An 11,629-nucleotide genomic window follows, 5' to 3' on the forward strand; every position below is an offset into this window, starting at 1 on the left:
ACTCTGTGTCTACTCCAGCCCGGAGGAGCAGGCAGGGGCAGAAGGGAAGTGGAATTCCGGAGGGGCGGGGTTTGGGTAGCTGCTGTGCCCTGGATGTCCCTGGCTCCCCGATCTATCTCTGGGGTTTAGGGAGTGAGATGGAGTTCTTACCAGCTGCTCTGAGTGCAGTGGCTCCTGGATGACTCAGGATTCAGTTTCTCCACAGGACAGGAGCAGACTGACTCTGTGTCTGCTCCAGCTCGGAGGAGCAGGCAGGGGCAGAAGGGCGCACTTTGTATTTTTAATGTGGACTTATTACATCAATTAATTTCCATGTGTTGAACTATCCTGGCTTTTCAGGTACAAGTCCTACTGGACCATCATGTATGATCCTCTAAACAGCTGCTGTAGTCAGTTTACTAGTATTTTAAAAGTTTGCATCAGTTTTAAATGGGTGATATTAGTCAACTTTTATCTTTATCATGTCTTTCTCTAGTATTGGTGTTAGGGTAACACTAGCCTTACATAGTGAGTTTGGAAGTCTTTCAGAATTTGGGAATATTTGGGCTCTACTATTACCCCTGTGGATTTGTTCCTCCTCGTTGGCCATTGAAGAAGTCTTCTTCCCAAGCTCACTGATTATTTTTCGTTTTCCTGCCCAATCAAGTCTGCTGTTGAGACCATCAAGTGCATTTTTCATTTCAGTTACTGCAGTCTTCAGATCAGAACTTCTGGTTTGTTCTTTTCTCTAGTTGTTCTTGATTGGAAATTTTACTTTGTTCATGTGTTATTTTCCAGATTTGATTTACTTGTATATCCATATTTTCTTTTATTGAGCATATGTATGGTTGTAATTATTAGTTATTTATATGGAAATTCACATTTCTGTTTTTTCTTTAAAGAGTACATTGCTGGAAATTTAACTAGTTCCTTAAAACATATTTATTATTTCTGATTTGTTTCCATGTCTCAGTGGTTTGTTGCTTTTTGTTGTTGTTGTTGTTGAGATTTTGGCATTTAAAGAACTACACAAGTCTTCCAGACTTTGTGATTTGATTTTATATAAAGGGAAATTTTCCTAGTCAGATAGGTATTCTTGAAACCTCTCAGGGAATTTTTGGACATGTACCTTCTCTGATCTCTGGATGTAACCTATCTAAAGAGATTTCCCAGTTTCTACTTAGGAACTCCCTCAGATGACTGTGATGCTACAGCCTGTCTGGTCTATGGTTAGCCATGATACAGGTATCTCATGTATTTCTGCTACATTGTAGAATCTGGCTGACCACCTTCAATCTCTGACATGCCATAACTAGTGAGCTGTTTCTACTAGTGTGCTCCTGTGACATAAGACAGAAGCCAGTCCCTGGTCAGAAAGTCTGACATCTAGGAGTTAGAGGTTTCTTCTCTAACTCATATTACCTGGTATGGTATGTTGGTTATTCTGAGGAGAGGCAAACTGTGGAGAGTATAACAGATTTTCTATGGAGCTTCATCATAATCTTGGGTATGGGAACCTTCACTTGGTCCCTGGATTTTTCACAGATACACTTAGAATGTTTGTTGTTAAATTCGTGTTTCAGTTGGGCAAGATGGACTAGGCCCTCCCTGCCCACTATATTGCTGATGTAATTCTTCTGCCTTTTATCGACAGAAATACAGTAATTTGCAGTTTTCTCCAAACAAGCACACACAATGTGCACTTCTTATGGTTCTCATCTTCCATCACCTTTGCCAATAATGGTACTGACAGTGGTTTCTTTAGAATGCCTGCTGTTGAGATAGATAGAAGCTTAGTAATCTGTTTCTATCTTGTTCTCTATCTCTAAACTCATTTTGTTTCAGCTGACAGCAGATTCTCCCCTTTCATCTGGACAGCTAGTCTAAACATGATGTTGTTACAAAATTGGAGCCACAGACATTCCAGGGAATACCAGGAATAAGGAATTGTCTACTCGATGCCTACAGGCTATAGCATCTGCTGGGAAGCTCATCTCCAGATGGTGAGACCTGGAGGAGTGGAACACCAAGGAGCAAGACATGTCAGCTTATAAGCAAAGTGACACAAGATACTGAGTCCTGCCAGAGAGCCACTTGTAAAGCATGGACTGCTAGGTGCACTCATGTGGGGAGCCTGGTGCTGAGGAGCAATGCTGTTGACTGTCTGTGACATTTCTTACCTATGACTGAGTCTCTGAAATGGTGCCAGTTACAAGTTGGTGAGACCCCAGAATGTTAGGTCACAGAAAACCATGTTAAGAAAAGAAATGAGTAAAACAGATCTTCTTGATGATGTTTTGCCTGTTTTCTAGACTAGTCAGTTCTGGGGCCTGGCAGTTTTACTACTCTCTATCAGCAAGAAAGGCCATTTTCTAACAGCTGGTAGAGTGGGCAGAAACCACTGAGCCCAGCATGTTACCCTTGCTAAAAAGAGGGTTGCTGCAGAGGTGTCACCATGTGGCAAGGCACTTACTTATTCTGTCCTGTACCATGTGATAGCATAATCTTCCTCATGAGTTTATTAGGAATTGTAGAGAAAGGTAAGCTCTGCCATGGACCAGAAGAGACTATAGATTCTACACTGTGATGCGCACTTCTGGGAAAGCAGAGACTATTTTATCTGTTGCTGTATCTGTGGTTCCATAGGTGCAAGAATGTAATTTTAATCAGAGGCAAACCCAGTGGAATGGCAACTATGGGACCAAGGATCTACTAGCACGTGTGGACCTTTCCTTACTCATGTCTAGTCTATACGGTTCACATTCCAGGCCATTTTGATCATACGCCTTGGACAATTTGCAATTTCTCAACCCCCCCCCCTTTTGGTTAGCTTCATTTTAATCTCTAAGGTGGAAATAATTTTTCCGGGGCTCCTAGAAGGATTGAGTGAGATCATGTACACGTTGTAGTGACTTGTAAAATGTTTTAAAATGCCAACTGCTGCTGTTTTTGCGATGATAGTGAGAATGTCATAGGCAGAAGATGCTATTTTACATTGGATGCCAACGGTCCCAAATGACCAAGGGAGATTTTGAGGCGCTTAACTAAGGAGCTAGAATAAATATGAAGATGAGACTAAAGGTACACAGAAACCAGAAACCCCAGCCGGGTTTCCCCCCTCCCCGCCCCGTGGCTTATGTAGCTACCCTTTGTGTATTAGCTTTGAACCCCACACAAGGTGAAGGTGTATATTGCTCAAACAAGCAGTAAATATTTGTTGAGTTTTTTTTTTTAAATGAAGAAATGATTTGATGAAGGGTGACATCAGTGCAGTGGCCAGAGAGAAATGTGGAACAGAAATTGCTCCCTGGATGTAATTTGTCCAGGCAGAATCAAAACTCTTCTTGTCATTTCCTGATTTAAAAACTCTGTTGGCTCATTACAGTACAAGAAATAAAGTCCCAGCATATTAGAAAAGAACAGGAAGTCCCTTAAAAAAAAACAGATCCAAACTATATCTGTAATCTTACCTCTCATCATGTCATTTCTCTGACCTCTAATTCTTTGCACTGCTGTAGTCTAAGGTGACCAAGGTTCTTAGAGTCCCCTGGGCTTCTTAGTCTCCCCACAGGCTTCTTTCTTACCTTGGATAACTCCTTGTTCTTGGGAGATTTAGCATTAGTCCTTCTTTCTTTGTAACATGTTCCTTAACGTCTCATTGCATGCATCCGTTCATTTGTTCATTTGTTCATCCATTCATTCAGCAAGTTTTCCCTTGGTGCCTGATATGAATCAGACACTGGTGTAAGCACTGGATACAATAGTCAACTGATAGGACCAGAGGTCTGTCCTCATGAGATATTCACTCTGAGAGGGGATATTTCCAAAGGAGAGACAATATGAGTCACCACTCTATAAGTGAGTGGGTATGACTTCTGGTCTAGGCCCAAGCATAGAGCAGATCCCAGGCGGCAGCTCTGTACTCAACCTCACAAAACCCAGAGGAAGAGGGCCTCCCAGGAGCTTTAACTCGGGCAGTATCTCAGGTAAAAATGAATCACCCGTGATGTCTGCTGATAGTTGTTCTATCAAACTGGCCTCCAAACTTATACTACTTAGACCTTTGATGGGCCATTGACAAGAACATCAAACACCTAGAGATTAGCATCACTAATCTGAAGAAATCCCTCGTTTCGTTGTCTGAAGAGACCTCCTAAAATCACAAAGATCCTTATTGGACTTGATTTACTCTATTACAATAGAAAAGGCTGTGTACAGCTCTTGACTGTGTACAGCCCTTAAAGAAGAATGTTGTCTTTACATAGACAAGACAGGGATGGTTAAAGAGAGCATGAAAAAGGTCGGAGAAGGTCCTGAGAAAAGTCAGAGAGAGAAAGAGAAAGGTGAGTGCTGGTACAAGAATTGGTCTTCAGCCAAGGTTGTCATTCCTACTTCCTCCCATCTTGGGACCACTAATTGGATTATTCTTGCTTATTTTTTCTGGTCCCTGGGCCTTAAATAGGCTGACTAACTTTGTGAAGCAACAGATAAATAATTTAGCAGCAAAACCTACTCAGATACATTATCATAAGTTAGCTATGGGTGACCACGAGACTCAAGATGAGGTTGTTACTCTATCCAGGGTGTTCCACAAACCCATCTCCACCCAACCTAAAAGTGGGGACTTCCGCCCCTAGACCAAGCAGAGAGGGGCCACCCAGAACCCCCTCTGACAGGCAACCTGAATTCTTGCTTAGGCTGCAAGGCTAAGCACTGCAAGGGACTATCAATAAAAGTTAAAAATATCTCTCTGGGTTCCCTGAGGGACAAGCCTGACTGCATAGGGGTTGATGTCAAAAGTATTCCCTCTCCAGGAAAAAGACATCGGGATGGGTATGGCTCTCATGCCTCACTGGACAATGACAGGGGGACAGGAGCCATTACAAGGTCCCCTTCAATTACTGGAGGTCAGGCCTCTATCCTTGCCTTCACAAGATTAGAATCACCACAGCCTTTCTATCCTTAGAGAAGGGAGGAAATGTCAGGGGCAGCCCTGCTTACACACTGAAGGCCTAAAATCAGCCATAGGCCTAAAATCAGCAATAGGCCTGTCATACATGTATACTAACACCAAGTCTTGGGTCTCTGTGGAAAAACATTGAAACAGGTGGCTATAAGCTATTGTAAACAGGCAGCTTTTGTGCAAATTTATCAGCCTGAGTAGTCATAGACCGCCTTGGCAGATAATACCAACTTAGATAAGGACAAGTGAATCATAGGCAGAGTCATAAGACTTGTCCCCTGAACCTTCACCCAGCCGATACCCTGTTCTGAAAGATATCTGTATCTCCCCTGAACACTCATGCCCCAGTGTCATCCCCTTCCTTCCCCATGTCCTGCCTTTTTGTGTTTACAACCTCTGTGTGAATAAGTAAAAATTACGATTTGAAAAAAAAATCATTACTATAAAAAAAAAGAATGACAAACATGAGCTTATCATAAAGAGAATAAATATAGCATTCTTCTTTAAAAAAAAAATAAAAAGTGAGGGGGTATGAAAGAATTGAAGAAGGCTGCAAGTCTTTTTATTTATGTAAAATACAATGTATCAGTCAGAATTGGCTGGTTATGTTGCAATAGTAAACAATCCCCCAAATCTTAGTGGTTTATAACAACCATGATTTGTTCCTACTTCATACCTTATGACCACTGAAGAGTATCTGAGATCTGGATTCTTTATTCCTCACTCTTAAAGACAGGCTCTAAAGCAGAGCTTCTCCACACGCAGGTCATGACCCCCACAGGGTCACATAGCAGAGATTTACATTACAATTCATAATAGCAGCAAAATTACAGTTATGAAGTAGCAACTAATTAATTTTGTGGCTGGAGGTCACCACAACATGAGGAACTGTATTAAAGGGCATTAGGAAGGTTCACTGCTGTGAAGGAAATTTCTAGTTACCCTACTAGAGGCAAAAGAAAATAAGATGAGACATAGACGCAGCACTAGCTATTAATAGTTTTATCTGAAAACTGCATAAGTTGGATATACTCATATTTTATTAGCCAAAACTGGACATGGATCAACCTGAGCTAAATAGGACACAGGACAATCCTCCCATCTCCTTAAAAGGAGAGTGAACTAACATGTGTGAACAACCTTGATGCTTGATACACGTGGCCAGTGAGAGCCATTCTGATCAGAGGACATCCAAGCCAAATAACATGGAAACAGGGAACTAGTTAATAGATCCAGGGAGACTGTCAAACCCTGCTCATCAAACTATGTAGCCTGGAGCTTTCTTGGACCCCTCCCCCTGTTCCTTTCACAACCCATACCCAATCCATCTTGACAGCTATACTTCCAGAGCATCGAGAACTGGCCAGAGCTCACTGCCTCTGTGTGACTCACCATCCTCTGGAGGATGTATGAATTTTCTAACTTCTGTTTGCTTCTGTCTCTGCAGCCTGACCTCCTTACATCAGCCACAGGGACCTTTTTCAAATTGACATTACCATGATGTTTGTATGAACAAAGCCTAATGGATCTTCATCCTTCTTTGAGTGAAAGGTAAAGTTTTTATAGGATCTCACACAGTTCCTGCCCCATCCTGGTATTTCCTAAGCCCCAACCATTGCTTTCATTCTGGGTCTCTTTATACCAGACACTAACCACTTTGTGTGTGTGTGTGTGGTTTTTTTTGGATATCTTAATTATTTACATTTCAAATGTCATCCACTTTTCCTATCTCCTCACCCTAGAACCCCTATCCCATCCCCCCTCCTCCTTTTTGCTTTTATACCATTTGAATTACATGCAAGTATTCAGGTCAGTTCTAGGTTGAGGAACTAGAAATACAATAGATGCAAATAGTCAAGGAATAAGCAAGACAATAAACACAATAGTCAAAGAACAAGCAAGGCAATAAACAAAATTCCTTGAACACTCCCATGATCACTGTTTCTAAGGGCTTATCAGGATGACCAAAATATCTGAGCCAACTTCCCTGTCTTAGCCCAAAGTCATTCTCATGTCTGAAGCCTACCACTTTGTGTTTTGTTCATTTGGTATATACACTTGAAGGCTGAAGATATAGCAAAAACATCGAAGCATATTATAAATGCTCTGCCCATTTGTCTTTCCCATGGAATAATTTTGTTTTCATGCTATTCATGGTCAGTCACAGTAAAAATGTCATGTGTTCCTCAGCACGTCATCATTGTATATTGGAGTGGGGAACAGAAAGCTGACTGCCTGCATAGATAGATTAGAACATCAGTGTATGGATGGATAAATTAAATAAATAAAGAGGAAGCCTTCTCCTCCAGTGGAGCTGTGGTGTGTGCTGTGGAATTCTCTGAGCTGCTATTAACTAGACGCTCACAATTACAGGGAAAGCCTGCCTGCAGTGGGCCCTGTCTGAATTTAATCAGCATTTTAAGGAGACCAAAATATTTTAAGAGGCAAAATATTTTCTTTCCTTCTGAAATAGATTCAAGTTTCGAAACCATTTTTTTTCCTTGTTAAATGATTCAACTCTAAGAGAGAAACAGATTCTGGTGGTGAACCCCAGGTTATTTCTGAACCCCATCATTTGCCACACTTAGTTAGGGGACAGGAAAGAAGACACAAGGAGCATATTAAAGCATAACATTGGAATCAAATTTGTCAGGGCCTTTGTAGTCTCTGTTTAATGCATTTTATATTCAAGGCTTGTGGTTAACTTTCTCAAATATGAATATAAAATCTTACCACTTCCACCCATGTGGACCTCAAGAAGCTCAAAGCACTGGAGCATGTCCCAGAAGCAACTGCACCTGAAGCATAGTTTGTGAACTTTACTGTTAAGAGAAATGATAATATTTAGTGTAAGTCCAGAAAAGTAAAAGATAGAGAATATACCAGAATACACATCTATCTACACAGATGACAATTCCTTTCATTTTGGTGAGAAGAAAATGACTCCTTTCCAGTCAGAATCAAAGAGGCCATGTGGTTTTGCTACATTTCTTGGAGATGAGGTTTTGTGGTTTGTCTGTCTGCCGTGTTGTGAATTGTCTCTTCCTCGTGCTAGCTGAAAGGAAGAGAGGGACCAGTGAATATGGATGTGGAGAGGTTGCCCTGTGAGTACAGAAGTGTTGTGATCCACAGGCTTGCTGATAGATAACTCAAGGTCACACCACACAGCTTGTAGATCTTAGAATACTTAGGGACACTTTGTATGGCTGTCTTAAAGTCACCTTTCACAATTCAACAAGATGGTAAACCCTTGTTTAGAAGGGTTCATGGTCTCTATGATTGAAACACGTCAATATATCATATGTTTGAGTATTTACTTATGTATGATATCTTGACTTACAGTTATTGACTTATGTGGGACAAAAGCAATATGCTTTCAGTAGAAACCCAGGTTTTAATTTGGCCCTTTGCTGGGCTAACAATATGCAATATAAACTTCCTTAGGATGCTTGGTAGGGCCTATCACTCATGTGTCAGAAGACTTAGAGCTAATTATCCACTATGGTCAGTGCTACTGCATGTTGGAAGATTAGGTGTACTAAAAGCACTTTGAGCTCACAAGATATTTGACTGCTAGTATACCTATCACAGTGTAATCCTATAGTATACCTATCACAGTGTGAACCTATAGTATACCCATCACAGTGTAATCCTATAGTATACCTATCACAGTGTAATCCTATAGTATACCTACCACAGTGTAATCCTATAGTATACCTATCACAGTGTGATCCTATAGTATACCCATCACAGTGTAATCCTATAGTATACCTATCACAGTGTAATCCTATAGTATACCTATCACAGTGTAATCCTATAGTATACCTACCACAGTGTAATCCTATAGTATACCTATCACAGTGTAATCCTATAGTATACCCATCACAGTGTAATCCTATAGTATACCTATCACAGTGTAATCCTATAGTATACCTACCACAGTGTAATCCTATAGTATATCCATCACAGTGTAATCCTATAGTATATCCATCACAGTGTAATCCTATAGTATACCTACCACAGTGTGATCCTATAGTATACCTATCACAGTGTAATCCTATAGTATACCTACCACAGTGTAATCCTATAGTATACCTATCATAGTGTAATCCTATAGTATACCTACCACAGTGTAATCCTATAGTATACCTACCACAGTGTAATCCTATAGTATACCTACCACAGTGTGATCCTATAGTATACCTATCACAGTGTAATCCTATAGTATACCCATCACAGTGTAATCCTATAGTATACCTATCATAGTGTAATCCTATAGTATACCTACCACAGTGTAATCCTATAGTATACCTATCATAGTGTAATCCTATAGTACACCTATCACAGTGTAATCCTATAGTATACCTACCACAGTGTAATCCTATAGTATACCCATCACAGTGTAATCCTATAGTATACCTATCACAGTGTAATCCTATAGTATACCTACCACAGTGTAATCCTATAGTATACCCATCACAGTGTAATCCTATAGTATACCTATCACAGTGTAATCCTATAGTATACCTACCACAGTGTAATCCTATAGTATATCCATCACAGTGCAATCCTATAGTATATCCATCACAGTGTAATCCTATAGTATACCTACCACAGTGTAATCCTATAGTATACCTATCACAGTGTAATCCTATAGTATACCTACCACAGTGTAATCCTATAGTATACCTATCATAGTGTAATCCTATAGTACACCTATCACAGTGTAATCCTATAGTATACCTACCACAGTGTAATCCTATAGTATACCTATCACAGTGTAATCCTATAGTATACCTACCACAGTGTAATCCTATAGTATATCCATCACAGTGCAATCCTATAGTATATCCATCACAGTGTAATCCTATAGTATACCTACCACAGTGTAATCCTATAGTATACCTATCACAGTGTAATCCTATAGTATACCTACCACAGTGTAATCCTATAGTATACCTATCATAGTGTAATCCTATAGTATACCTACCACAGTGTAATCCTATAGTATACCTATCATAGTGTAATCCTATAGTACACCCATCACAGTGTGAACCTATTGGAAGGTGAGAAGCAGCTGTTTGGCAACTTCCTAAGATGTTGTCTTCTGGCTGCCATGAAACAATATTTTTTATAGTTCATTTCTCTAAATATAATCAATTCTAAGCATTGTAGTACATGGTTAAACAAGTTAAAAATCCATAGGAGATTTGGTTGCTTAATCTATTGCTCTAAAATGAGCTTCTTGCTCAATATGATACTTGTATAGTATTGGCTTTATTTTTCTCAATCTGCTTTAATAAGCATTCATAAACACTTTAACCTCCCTTCTAGCCCACCACCCACTAGAGGTGGTGGTGGAAAAGAAAGGGTATTAGGGTACAGGGAAAATGGACCTGTTTAGAAATTGCTCTTTGGAGCAAATCCAATCTGTGTTGTCAGGAAATGAGCAGTTCGGTTCACAGAAGTCAGCAGTGGCTGCTTGAACCACTCACAAACACTTCACAAATATACCAGCAGTCCAGTTCAGTAGTGTCAGGATAGCAAACACAAATTAGCAGAGGTGGCAAGACCTAGTAGAAACAGCCAGGCCTCCATTGAATCAGCATGAGTCAGCAGGAGCAACCAGGACCACCAGGGATGATAGGAGAAGTTCTCTGGTGTTCCTTTCTCAATGAAGTGAAGATCAGTAAAGATGCAAGACCAAAGAAGCATTGCAAAGCTAACTATGCAAGCCCCTATCACTGTCCATTGAGTCCTACTTATACTCTCTCCAAACATCATGTTTTCTCCACAGGTCTTGCCTCACCATGTGTTTGCCTTAGTCAAACTCCCTGTGAGTCTGTATCAGCTGACATCATTCTGCCAATTGGCCTGAGCCAAAGAAAGTGGCATGAAGCCAACGGAACACCACCATAAGGTGTTTTGTTTTGTTTCTGTGCATTTCTTTTTATGGAGTCATGACAAATGGAGCTCAACCATGCAATGTAAGGCAAACCAATACATGTGTGTCTTTAGTGAAGAGTCCTTATCACTTATCCTTTCACCTGTGTCTGCTTCAGGAAAATACTCCTTCATGTGTTTGCCACAGCAAAACACCAACCGACACCACTGACTTTCCAAAGAACCCATAAGTTTCCACTTTAGTATAGGATACTGTGGTAGAGAAAATGGCTCTATCTGGATTGGCGGTCATCTCAAATCATAACAACTATAATTGCCCTGGTGTAGCACTAGTTGGATTTTCTTGTATAGTGTTTGAGAGCTCCATAAATGGACAAAACCATTAGAGTGGTATATAAAGAAAGCGGTGCTGACAGGATACATCAGGTATATTCTGACCTATGTTTTTGTCTTCATGGATGAGTATATATCCTTCCTTCTGACCCAGATAAAGAAGACACATTTGGTATTGCTAATCATTGAGTTCTCTCAGCTAACTGTACTTTATAATCCTGGGTATGTTGCTCTCTTTCTTCAGTCTCATATAACCTTGAAGCTTATTCTTATGTACCAGAACCAAGTTCTTCTAGAACAAAGATTTAATAAATTCATAAATAGGGTGCTAATTAAATCATGGAAGACAGAAAAACTGTATCTGGCCTAAATCTCTCTGAGGTATTGAAACTTGTTGTGTGTGTGGAGGGGGTGGTTAGCTTGGTTGATGTTGCAGGCAGGTTAGCAGAA

The sequence above is a fragment of the Grammomys surdaster genome, unplaced genomic scaffold (assembly GCF_004785775.1).
Source record: "Grammomys surdaster isolate TR1022 unplaced genomic scaffold, NIH_TR_1.0 125985, whole genome shotgun sequence".
Lineage (NCBI taxonomy): Eukaryota > Metazoa > Chordata > Mammalia > Rodentia > Muridae > Grammomys > Grammomys surdaster.